Source organism: Anser anser, assembly GCF_964211835.1.
Source record: "Anser anser genome assembly, chromosome: 4".
Lineage (NCBI taxonomy): Eukaryota > Metazoa > Chordata > Aves > Anseriformes > Anatidae > Anser > Anser anser.
Window position 1 is genome coordinate 45,557,671 of NC_139724.1, and position 13,360 is coordinate 45,571,030.

A 13,360-nucleotide genomic window follows, 5' to 3' on the forward strand; every position below is an offset into this window, starting at 1 on the left:
TGAACTATTGTTAATGCTCTGGTTGTTTCAATACATAAGCAAAGGATTTCTGCCATTCTTCCCAAATACTTATATTTTTTATTACTGTGCCTGTTATCTTTATTTTTTCTGTAATATTTGCTTAACCTCCTGGGACCTTTTTGAGGATTATAAAGCAGTTAACATTCAAAATTCACTTCTGAATGTGCATACAAACTGATTCCAGTTCCAGGTGCTGTGGTTGCAAATGAAAGAAGAGACATTTAATCTAATATTCAATTTAATGTTTAGTCTTAGAGGAGAAATTCGATTAAAAATACTAAACAAGTTTAAAAAAAAATCAGCAAAAGCAAAACTTACAGTTAAGAACAAGCAAGTTGTGAAAGTTCCATATCTAAAATGGTTTAACTGTCCTTTAAGAAAGTTTGACCCAGAGCCAACATTCATCCGTTCCCATATTATAACTGTATTTTGAAAAACTCACCATTTGGGAGTTATATTTCCTCAGGTAACATTGGTAAAGCACATAAAATTCCTCCTGTTTAAGCCAATGTAAGCCTGTGAAATCTGTACACTTCTGTGAAGCATTTATAAAAATGTTATGGTGTTGGACTCAGTCTGTAAAGGCCTTTCTGTGGCTAATGCCAGAGAAGTACCATATACAGGACATATTTTCAATATTGACGAAAATGGAAAAAGCAAGCTCAGCCCAATTTGTGCTCCAGACTTGGACTGTGAACACTGACGAACTCTCTCAGCTGTGTCCAGCTGCGAAGGCCAGGGAGTTCAAGAAGTGCACAGTCTATCAATGGCTCTTATGTGCCTCTTACTGCCCTAATATTGGAATGTCCCACAGTCATCTTCATAACTCCTCTGTGTGCTAGGGATGTGATAAAGTTTCAGTTCAACAGAGATAACTGAGTTTCAAATGCCAGCACTTTCTTATCCGGTAGTGGAGGAGGCACCACCACTGAGTGATTGATTCCACTGAAAGTTCAAAATTCTTTCTTTTTCTCTCCCTCCTTATTGCAAGTAGGGGAATATAAGATGGTAGGTTAAACGAGGTGCTTCTCTTTTATATGGTGAAATTAGGAAAAATGAACCTACCTTAACTGACTTTCCCAGCAACACACAGAATGGTTAGCTGAGGCAGTGGGCCAGTGACTAATCCATGCTGGTACCCTAATTACAGACATATCAGTTTTTATAGTCTTGGTGAACAAATGCAGAAGAAAAAGGAAAATAAAATTAAATTTAGTTGACCAAACAAGTTTTATTTATTTATTTATTTATTTTGAGAAAAAAAATAGATATTCTGATTGCTCTGATTGCTGTGGAACATTATTCTCAAGAAAAGTCAATCTTATAGAAATTAATTGTTTAATTTAGTTCAGTTCCAGCTTGCAAATATTTTCTGCTCTGGAGCTGTTCTCTTAATGAACTAAATGAGAAAAAGAAATCCTGCAGCCCTCAGTTTAATCACCCTCCCTCAGTATAACTTTTCTTGTGGGCAGTGGCACCATTCATACCAGAGAAGTATGACCTTGACTTTAGAATTAGCAATATCTCACACTGATAAAGTGCCTTAAGAAAACAATAGGATGGAGTGGCACATGTACCATAGCACATTACATTAATATAGCTGGGATAAATAGCTAAAAATGGTACTATGCATAAATTTAATGTATCAACAATGAATGGTTGCAATTCCTCCCTCCTTAGTTTAAGGAAAGAACTTCCATTTTCCTTAAGGGCCTCTCTTTTAATATTGGGGTGACCAAGAATGATAAATAAGCAATCAAAACCACAGGTTAATGATGCCAGACTTTAGTCCGAGTATACAGTATGTGATTACAATGGTCTCAAACTGCTAGCAGGCAATTACTGTTCACAACAGCAAGGCATCTCAAGAGCATTATGTCTGCTGTGAACATGTATCTGCTCCATGTGAAAAATTCATTGCTTTAACTGAAATTTGTATTTTATTTTGCTTCCCTGAAATGCAATGTCAGCCCTGAACTTGGGCACAGTGGCACCCCTCCCGAACAAAACAAAAATCTTTCTTTGTCATTTTGTCATAGAAATAATATGCACTATATACATAATACAAGGAATGCTACTTCTATCATACAACAGAGATAATTAAAATACCTTGTAAATTTTTTTTCCTGCATGTAACAACTTTCTGTTCATATATATACATATATATTTATTTTTGTTGTGTTTTTTTTACATATGCTTAAACAAGTAAGATGGTAACATGCACTGACTACTCATGCACCTGGGCAGTAGACCTCAGCAGGAATTTTGCTGACCATCTACAAAAACACGGATATGGGGAGGTGGCAAGTTGGGCTAAGCATCAAAAGGGCTATGTTGGAGAAACACGGCCTGTTACAAGGTCTATTACAATGAAATGGCTATTTTCACTAAAAACAAACAAACAAACAAAAACAACTTTAACCTTGTTAGTGTTCTATTGATAATGAGTAGCCTCTTTCGTACAACATTGTTCTCTTAAGCTCGCATTGTATTATGTACATGTTAAAATATACACCTTCTACAAGATTTCCTGTTGAGATACCAAGCACCTAAAAAGAAGCACCATCTGAGCCACCACCAGAGAAGTATTTTATGGCCAAGAGTGCTGCCCAAGTTTACAATGGATGCCACAGATTTCAGGAGGCAGGTGAAAATCTGTGATCCCTGAAGGGATGCCATGGCCTCAGTTTGCCCATAGTGTCATGGCACTCTGTGTCTGCTCTAGGCTACTATGGGAACTGCTATTTCCCAGCACTACTGAGAAAATTCTTGACAGAATAAATTATCCTGTAGTCAATTCAGCGCATAATGTAGATATGTCCAAATGCAAAATGTGGTATGCATTTGCGTCTAAATCTAAAATTATATGTTTGTTTTCTAAGGAAATGTTATAAAAATAGGTAATGAGAGTTCTCTGCTTTTATTTCCAGGGACTGCAAAATACCCAGATGATTTTTGGGAACATCTTAATATTGTGTACATGGTGCAGAGCACAGCGTAATCTGCAGAAAGCCCTTGGAGAGAAACATAAACTTCCATTGGCAGACTCCAGTTCTTCAGGAAAACAAGGTGTAGGTCAGTATCCATATGTCTTTGATATACTCTAATTCCTTTTAAAGAAATACAGCCTAATAACAAAAATTTAGTAAATTCTCTTAAGATTTTTTCCAACTGTATCTCTTGCTTTATTATGAACAAACAAGTTTTTAATTCTAATGAATTTTACTTAGTATAGCACAGAAAACATTTTACAGTGTAAACGGGTGTAATCTCTTCCTGTGCACCAGGGATTGTCTGCACAGGTTTTCCATTTCCATGCATCTCTTGATGCAGTTATTACTTCTCATCGACTTGACAACACTTCCAAGGGACAGGAGAATTCATAGATGTGTACAAAGGAACAGAAAATGTAAACATGAATGATAAAAGTCTGTTTTTATACTACATTCAAGCAATGATTAAGCTTTCCTATGTGACTGGAAGACAAAGAGTAAAACAGGTCAAGGTTTGGTAAACTCAGAACCACCTAAGTTTCAGAAACAAACAAATCAAATGTAATTTTGATTTAACATTTTAACATTTAACATTTCACATATTTCTTTCTAGGACTAGTGATTTGGAAGTGATTTTCTTTACCTTTTCGTTTTTCTAAAATCTTGTTAGTTCATCTGATCTTGAATGCTTGCTTTTTATTGCTTGTCTTTCCTAGTGAATTTCTTTACCTCTCTTTGATATTTACTATACCTGGCTTTAAATGACAAGATAAATATCACTGATGTTCCAAACAGTGTCCATGAAGAACTTATCAGTGTTTCTGAAAATTTCTTAGACTTTATTTTTAGCCTAATTGAGAGATTTTTATTGTTTAACCTCTGCAAATCCCTCCATAAGGAATATTGTAGGAAAATTGAAAAGGAACAACCTTAAACCCAACTTCTAATACCTATACTTTGTTCCTTGTTTTTTTCTGAAGTCATGTGCACTTTCTTCTATTTTAATTTCCCTACTGAGAGATTTTTTGGGTGGTTTTGTAGAAGCTTATCTATACCCAGTAGTTTTGTCATCTTACTGTGGTGATTTGTTTTGTTTTGTTTGTTTGTTTGTTTTTAATGTGCTAGCACAACTACTGTCAGAAGTGATGAATTTCTATTTGAATCTCAGTTACAACTTCTTTATTTATTTGCATAAATAGTCCTATTTTTGCTTCAATAATGATGTGTCTGCCTGTAGTTGTTAACATCATTATTGTCCAAGCAAAAGATCTGTCAAGAAACAGATGGGTTCTTCCACAGGCTAAAATGGGGCTAAAAGGAGGATTTTTAAACAAAAGAAACTGTAAGAAAAATCACTTTTTTATATTGAGGTTTGGCTGTACCTTGGCTTGATCAGTTTAATGGTTTTACATAACAGCCTGTGTCTGTTCAAAGTCAATTCACATTTACCTGCAGAGTCCTCATCAAGTGTATTTGTACAAATAGAAAATGAGAACACTTCTGTTGTATTTTTTATTGCTTATCTGAGGTCTTATACCTGCACAACATGCTCCATGTATTCTGGAGTCAGCAACACACACGAGACCTGAAGACATAAATTCTACAGCCTGCCTTGAGTTGGGTACATCCATCTATACACCTGCTTCTCAAAGTGTACCTGTTCCTCAGTTTTGTAGGTTTAAATGATCTGATTCAATATTTTCCTAAACATTCATGTAATTATTACTGTGTGTGAAGTTGGGCAAGTATTTGGTTTACTTTGCTAAGTCAAAGTTAGTTTCAGGTACAGTATATGCAGTTCCCACTGGTGATCTAACAAGCCCAGGTGAGTAACTTTCAGAAGGCAAATTTAGGAAGGGTGGCTTTAACATAGATATTAGCGATAACTGACAAAAAAAATGCTTTGCTTTATAGGAAGGTAAAGATTATACTGAATTTATATATTTTTTTTGTTGATTATTTCAATTCTACTGCCCTTTATTTCACTCCCATGGCTATAGTGATGTAACATTAGGATTTAAAAAAAAAAAACACACACACACAAAAAACAAACAAACAAAAACATTTCATTCCTGCTTCCATTTTTAACGTCTTTTTCAGTACTGACTTGTAAAAGGAAAAATGGGAATTGCCCAAACTTTCAGACTGAGCTTAGCTGAAACAATCTTAATAAAAAACACAAACATCTCCAGGGAAGCATTTTAGGAAATAGAAACTGCTCCAATTTGGGAGCTGAAAAAACATCGAAGAAAATACCCTGCACATACATACAGATCTATTTGCTTTAAAAATATTGTGCATAGGAAGCTGTTCTTTTCTTAATACCCATATCTGAGTTTTTCAACAGAAAATGTTTTAAGTGGATCATATAGAAAAGGGTCAAGCATGGATTAGAGTGGATTGTACATGGTTGGCTCAAGAATGGTAAAACCAATGTTGACCAAGTTTTACAGATATCCCGGACAAAACCTCAGTCTGCAAATTGCAAAGTCCAGATGGAGTTTATTTGAGGGTGTTATGCTCAATACAAAATAAAGAGTTTTTATAGTTAAGACAAAATTAAATCTTAACTATATTTTTCACAGACCAAACTTTCTTCTTACTGTTGAAATTACTAACTAGGCCACTAGCCATACCACCACAAAGCAACAGAAATTCCTGAGGTATCTCCTGGTGTTTTGTTTCTATCTGGCCTAAAAGACAGACCAGAATCTGGCCTGCAAAGTTATCATTATAATGTCAATATAAATATAATTACATTTTCTCCAGCAATGGAATTAGTGCCACTAGGAAACAAAATCATTTTAGGTTTCTCCTGCTGTGTTTGTACAAGCGTAGGGTCTAACTGGCAACCAGGGAAATTTGGCCTTTACGCTGAGATACTTTAATACTATGCTTTCCATTTCAAGATGAAATTACTACTAGTGGGATTTATGCCATACAAAAAGAATTTTTGTTGCTAAATCTTCTGGTTGTTCAAGCTGCTTTGCCTCACCACATAAAGATAGCTATTTAAATGACTCCACATACGTAGATATACAGCTAGATGTGTGTGTGTGGTGGTGGTAGGGGTTAGGATGCCTTTTTAGGGAAATTAATGTGAAAGAAATTATGGCAATGTAAAGCAACATATTCAACCAGAATTTACAACACTTTTTCTGTTCCTCATATAGTGAGGCATATGTCACCTTTCGAAGCAAATGTGAAATAGAGCCTTCACACATTGCTTTTTCATTTGTCCAAACATTAGAAAAGGCTGACAGCTGCCAAAGATACAAAGCACATCCCTGTTGATTTTGAATCTGAGTGCATTTTTTTTTTTTATTTTTTTTCAGAAAAGCTGGTGAGCTTCCTGGTAACTATTTTCTGCAGCTCTGGGCATGTTCGCTTCCTAAGACTCTGCAGGTGATTGAGGCATCTTTTCTGAATGCATGTGATGATAGGACCCAGCTCACCAGTTTTCACCCATTCTGACATACCTTGGTAGACCTCTCTGAATACCAGGTGCTCCATCTCTGCTGGCAGCACTCAGTAGTAAGCCCTTGGATGCTGCTCACTGTAGGGACCCAGGCAAGCATGCTGAAGAGCTTGCAGCAGGCCACATGCCCACATTTTTCTTTGTGAAAGGAAGAACTGGGAGGGGGGAACAAGTCACTTAGGGGGTAGGAAAGGAGAAGGGCTTGGTTATCCATGGGCTTGCATTCTCAGTTTTGGGGGAAAAGTCAGTTAGGAAATAAATGAATCCCTGCAGATTCCAGAAGCATGTCTTGTGCATCGGTAGATTGGCTCTTCACTTAGTAACACAGAAAACATGGCATTAGTCTAGAATGACGATGAAAAGCTAATTATCCCTACATAAGATTGCTTCTAAACCAATATTGGAGTGACTAAACTGTTCTTAAAAGTGTTCTCAAATGAGATAAAATCAACAAGCTGAAGCCAATTTTCCTTAAACGTAGCCATCAACCTCTTTTAAAACAGTCTGAAGTTTTACTACATTTTAAGTATTTCAACTGCAGCTTTAGCATTATCCAGCTTCAGTGATTTAGAGCAAAACCTTGCCCTTGTTACCAACTGTAGCCCAGCTGGGCTGCTTAACTTTCTGTTGTAGACATAGCAATCTGATGCCCAGCATCCATCAGTAGGAAAAAATATACATATTGCATGGCATATTGTTGGTTTTACTACTAAAATTGTTTCAAATGACCACTAGAAAACCTAAAAGAGTATAATACTCACCCCAAAGGAAATATTCTCATGATTTAATCTCAAAGCTTTTTAAATCCCTAGCTTAGTTTTTTTTCTTCCTCAGCCAAAGAAGCAACACTTTACTTTCAAGATGTTTTGCTAGCATATGCGTATTAATATTTTTTTAAAATCTCTTTTCCACTACAACTTAAACAGTGAATGTGCTTATTAAATCCTAGGTAGGATGAAATTTGGCTTTAATTACTTTTATACTAATTACATGTTTTTAATCTATGGTTTAGTGAAATATTAGTTACAGCTGCAGTAAGCAAAAATACATATTGGCTGAGGGAAATGTGTCCCTTTGTAGATGGTCTCTGTAGGTCCTTATTAAATCCTACTAAACCTTATGAGTTAAGGCCTAAGTAGTTTGTAGGCTTTGAGCAAATGAGCACATTTCAGTCTCTGAGGATATCGTTGACATCTCCCCAGTAGGTACATAGTACCTCTGCTGTTTTTCTAACCATTTTAGATATATATAGTAATAATAATAATAAAGGCTTGAATGTAAAGCCCAAAAAAACTTATCGCAGAAAATTTAAAATCACATACTTTCAGACAGGATTTTGTTCCAAAATTTTGTATTGTTTCTAATTTTCCTCTACTTTTTTTTTTTTTTTTCTGTCATTGTTATGATATAGCAATGGGGGTCAGATTCTTGAAGTCAAGATAGGACAAGTTTATTGAAAAACTTTCTGGGTATCTAGATTTAAAGTTTTAGTTGGACTGTTTTCTGGTGTGCAAAAACTGTACACATGTATCGCTCTTCCCTTTGCACATCTGAAAACTACAGCATTAAAGAATTAGCCCCTGGAGTGTTATTATCCACTTCCAACTGATGGGATACAAAGAGGCTTTATGACTCCTTCAATACACTGTGGTAAAGCTGGGAAAGGAACCCAGATGTCCTGGTTCCTCATCCTGTCCCTGAATCACAAACCACACAGTCTTGCCTTATTAGTGACAATCACAGCACATGGAAACAGACTATTTATACTTAAATATTTCATCTGTTCTCACTCATTATTCCCTAACTCACCAATATAATTATGCTGGCAAGGCAACAGTATCTTTTCCCCGGTAAGCACAAACAGATTGTTAGGTTTTCTGCCGAGATACAATCTGTGGAAGAAGAGCTCCCAGATAACCAAGATCAAAAGCATCGTGATTTCTTGGTAACTCAGCAATGGGAGAGAAGATTTCTTAACATCTTCCCCAGTTGGCTCTGACAGATGTATTAAAAGGATAGATGAAGAGAAGTTAACATTGAAAAGAACATCAATTCAGAAAGAGTAAAGCCAAAGACTAAGAAAGAATAAAATGGGCCTTTGGAAAGTTCTTTTTTTTGTTTGTTTGTTTTAATTTTTTATTTTTATTTTCCACCAGTTCAGTGCTCCCTGGGACAGTGCAGGGGACACATACATCCCATGCAAATCCCCTGTGGGATGAACCCCAATGTGGTTCATGTTCCTGGCTTGGCACCTTAAAACCCAGGCAAGGCTGAGAAAACTATGAAGAAGTGACTATGGACGGGTCTTGGGGATGCTGGAGACTTCAGCACCGTGTCACAGCATGATTCCCATCTCTCTCACGCTAACGGGAATGTTGCAGCCACACATCTGGATACAGCTTGCCAGGGAAAGGCTCTCAAGCCTGCAGATGTGAGACAGGTTCTCTGCAAAGCACAAGGGTAATGGTGAGGGGATTGAAATGAGCAGGGCATTTAACTGACAGCTTTGTTTGCACTTGATAAAGCAAACAGCACCATAGCAAGCCATTTGGTATCTAATGCACTGTTTGTTTCTTCTATTCAAACAAGGGAGAAAGTGGAGGAGGCTATGAGATCCAAAGCTCATGGTGGCTCAAGGTGTTCAACTGGATCCATAACGAGAAGAACACATTGGTTACAGTAGGCTAACAGACATGAAAAAATGCAGTTTTGCCACATCAATACAGACCTAGTCAATTGTTTTAGTTTGGGAGGCTTGCCCTAAGGTTGTAGCCAGATCTCTTTCAAAGTCCTTTCCAAACACGCTACTCATAATACTGTGTAAAAGTTGTTCAAACAATATTTAACAGTCCTCAGAGTCTGCATAACAATCAACTTTGCACAGAAAAAATAAGATCTGTGCAAGATAAATCTGAGCTATGCATTGTATAAATGTTACAAATTGTCTAAGTGACTACATATCCTCTGATTAGCAAAAATCACACTTGTTCTGTCAAAATATTTGCTTCCATATATGGGGAATAAAGATGCACCCTGGGCAAAGCATGATAGCCATAGAGAACTTTGCTACTGAAGCCTGTAACACTGCATTTCACTCTGTATAAGGCAGGGACCTCTCAGCTATTGACACTGCCAGGCTGCCTCGTCCTGGGACTGGGGTGGCAGCTGCAATCTGTCTCCCAGATGTCGACGTCTGAACACTGCATTATATAAATGTCAGGTGCCCCATACTTGGTGTTTTTCAGAGAAATGCAGAAGCCTGGTTGCATTTGTTAACATGTAGACAACACGTACACTAGTCATTCTCAATAGAGAGTTTATCGCCATAAAGCTTTAGGCTCCTAATTTCAAGCAGATTTGGAGCAGAGGCTGAAAATACATTGATTCATAATGTTCATGTTGAGGTTTCCAAAGCAATTGCCAATTAACAGGAACACTTTGGCTGGAACTGTTGGTCTGCTGCCTTATGCCCTCTCAAATGTATCCCTAGGAAATCTCCCCAGTAGTGGAAAATAACCAGTTGAATCTGAGAGCATCAGAGAGAGGAGATGGCTAAAGAGCACTGTATTTTCATCTGTTAGTAAGTCGGAAACATTCTGCTCTACATGTGCTCTTTTGTTTCCCTTGTCTGGTGTTGGGTGACTCAGTGCAGCCCCTGTGGGATCCTGAAGCATTGCGTTTTTTAACACTGCAAGTGAAACGGGCACCATAACCTCTGCACGGCCCCGGAGCTGCATAGAAATTATTTCCTGCTCTCAGCAAAGGAAGATGCCTTCAGATTTTGTTCAATGATAACAAATACAAAAAGGGAGGCCTCCCCTGGCTTCAGCAATCCTATCCCTCCCACTGGGCTTTGCTAGAGGTGGCAGAGTTGAAACTCTAAGGTTTTATTTTCAGAATGTGGTCATTTTGATATTTTAAAGTAAACAACTCTTGGTTCCCATGTATTATTCAAATAGAGAAGAGTGGCTATCCAAAGCATGCATAATCAAATATCCAGCCTCCACCAGACTACCTTCTTGGACCACTTGAGAAATTTCCCTGTCACTATTGTTATCATTCTCCGTTCACTTCCTTCCATTATTTAACACTTCAGACATCATGTCTCATGTTTACCCCACAGCTGTGGGGTGAAGCGAGCATGGTCTGTATTCCTGCAAGCTTTCTTGGACAGTGCTTGCCCACAGCAGAAGAGAGCGGCGCAGGTGTGGCTGCTACCACATTCAGACAGAAATAACCTGTTGGAAGTAGATTTGTTTTCAAATCTTTCAGTGGGAAAATATCCGTTTCAGAGAGGGGAACTAATGATTTTTAACCTGCCTATCACTCTCTTTTATTGCTGGCATGTAAAATCCTTACTGGGTTTGAAGTTGTAAGTGGAAATGCTGAGGATATTTTCCTTGCTGCCAAAACATTTACATGAAACTGCAATTCAGATCAAATTATCTTGAAACTGCAAAGCGTGCAGAGATTCCAAATTAGTCAACTCGGAGAGATTGTTGCATATTGAAATTACACAGCAGAAGCCAGCAGAATGCCACTGCTGCTTCCAACTCACAAGAATGGCAAAAGCAACTCTTAAAAGAATTCTTCTCCTTAAACGCACAGTTGTAATGGGCACAAAGAGCAGTATTTGACCCAACATTTCACTATCAGAAAAACATAGCTTGTCATGCTTTCAGGCAGGCTGGTTAGTTCTGGCCATTGTTTCCACAATGCTTTAGGTACAAATGGAACTGCTTAGAGAGAACAGTGAGGTGGGTGGTAACGGGGCATGGAAGTGATGCACGAGCAAGCTAAAGCATAAAAGCAAAGAGCTACGGCTACCTACAGAAGGACAGGCTGAAAATATAAATTCAAAAGTGCACTAGGCTGTCAAAGCTGGTCAGTGCTGGCAGGATCCTGTTACTTGCTCTATTTTATTTCTTTGTATCTCACATTTATTTTTCAGCAACACCCTAGTTATGGAAAAGACTCAAAAAATATCAACAAAAAGAGGACTGGGGCAACATCATGAAATTCAAGTCTTTAACAAGCCACCATTCAAGATATTTAGAAGTGTTCTTCCTTTTCACGGTATTCTAAATAATGTTACTGCTGCTGTTCAATGGGGATTCTGCAGTGCAAGGTAAAGTAATGTTAAAGGCTTCCCTAAAATATACCATGGTTCCCCCCAAAAGCCGTAAAGGTACTTTTTCAGCAATCACAGGAAGGGCTGTCTGATTTGGCAGCAGAGGTCAGGGGTCATTTCTATTTGTCAGAGAGGGGATGGACAGATGAAAGCATTCTATACAGAGAAAACTTTAAGTGAGAAAACCAGAAACTTCTAATGCTGCTCTCAGAAAGGAGCTGACAAAAGTAAGGGCTGCAGAAGGAGCTCACTCGTAAGGAATACTGGGGGTGGCACTGGATAGGGGTCCTTTGCCCTTTTAGTCACTGGCAGTTGGAGACTGACAGCTACAGCTTGTGTGTTTTCTCTGTGCGAGTTTGCAGTTGATTTGTTCTCATTCATTCAGTGAAATATCCTGAAAAGCAACGGGATAACACGTGATAGGATAATCCATAGATGTCATGACTATTGATGCTCAATATCCTTCAGTATGACATATTTGTCGCAGTACAAAATCTCAACAATTTCAGAATCATTTTCCTAATTTTTGTTAAAAGGATACTCTGCCCTGGTGAGTGTCCTGCTTGTAAGGAGAGTCATAGTTTCACAAAATCAGATCAAATTTTTTTTTTTTTGTCATTAAATTCTTTACCCAGAGTTAGCAGAAAGAAGAAATGAATGATGCTGCACAGGATAGCACGGCACTGGCTTTTTAAATCTAACACAAATTTCTGTTAAAATACTAATAAAATCCTCCTGTCCTGCAAATTTGACATAAATTTTTGATGAAAAATGGGCTAAAGCTCAAATAACCCATTAAAAAGAGAGACTATCTTGTAAATTGATATTTCCTTCATACTTCTTTAATTCAGTATGTATTTTCATGCATGTATTTTCAACATATGCATACAAAGCCAATGATCTCAGAATGCTTGAAACAGTGATGTCATGTCACACCTCACTATCTTGAGTATTTCTGATCCCTCAGGTTTGGTGGTGAACTTGGCATCACCCACAAGGAGAGGTGCACAAAGTTTCCTGCATCTTCTCCTTTCTCACAAACTCTTGATGCTTCCGGGAGGAATAGCTAGCTCTTCATTCTCCACCTTAAAAAAGTGAAATCTATCTTATGGCTCTGCTTCAATAGTGCATTTCAACACCTATTTTAAAGCATCAGACGAGCTCCAGTGAGCACAGGAAGTGTGTGGGCAGTCTGAATGACATAGGCACATATGTAAATATTCTGCTGAATGGGGCTTCAAGTTGCATTGGGGAAAGCATGCAGTTAGATAAAAAAAGAGCACAACTATTCCTTTTCTTTCCTTCTATTTTCAACAGTATTTATCTGTATTTTTCTTAAAGTAAGGGTGTGTGAAAAGCTGCACTATTGTAGATAGAATATATAAAATGTGATGCATTGAATATTTGGAAATTAATTTTTCAGGGGACTTCTTTTCAGTCTAGACTATAATGACATATTCTGCCAATTTGTTTGTCCGGTCTCCCTGTGAACATAACATTTGATACTGTAGGCAATGTAAAGATCTCTGATAAGCTTGCTACTTCCTGCAGTACTCTGTGTTTATGATGAAGATTTTTAAGTATTGTGGGATACTTCCTCAAAACTTATACAGTAAGTTAAATATCAGACCCTAAGGAATAGAATAAACTTTGAACATATTTGCTAAATCTTCCTTCCTGCCTTTTTTGACTGATTTTATTATTATTATTTTTTATTTAATGACATTTTATTACAAC

At 37.5% G+C, this 13,360-nt stretch overlaps 1 long non-coding RNA gene across 1 annotated transcript in view; it reads left to right on the forward strand.

The window, feature by feature from the left end:
- Positions 1–8,503, forward strand: part of LOC310899535 — a 47,783-nt gene extending 39,280 nt beyond the window's left edge. Inside the window, exons 8-9 of the long non-coding RNA XR_014584367.1 lie at positions 2,952–3,096; positions 6,350–8,503. This is a non-coding gene — a long non-coding RNA (uncharacterized lncRNA). The remainder of the gene's footprint in view (positions 1–2,951; positions 3,097–6,349) is intronic.
- Positions 8,504–13,360: the final 4,857 nt, after the last annotated feature.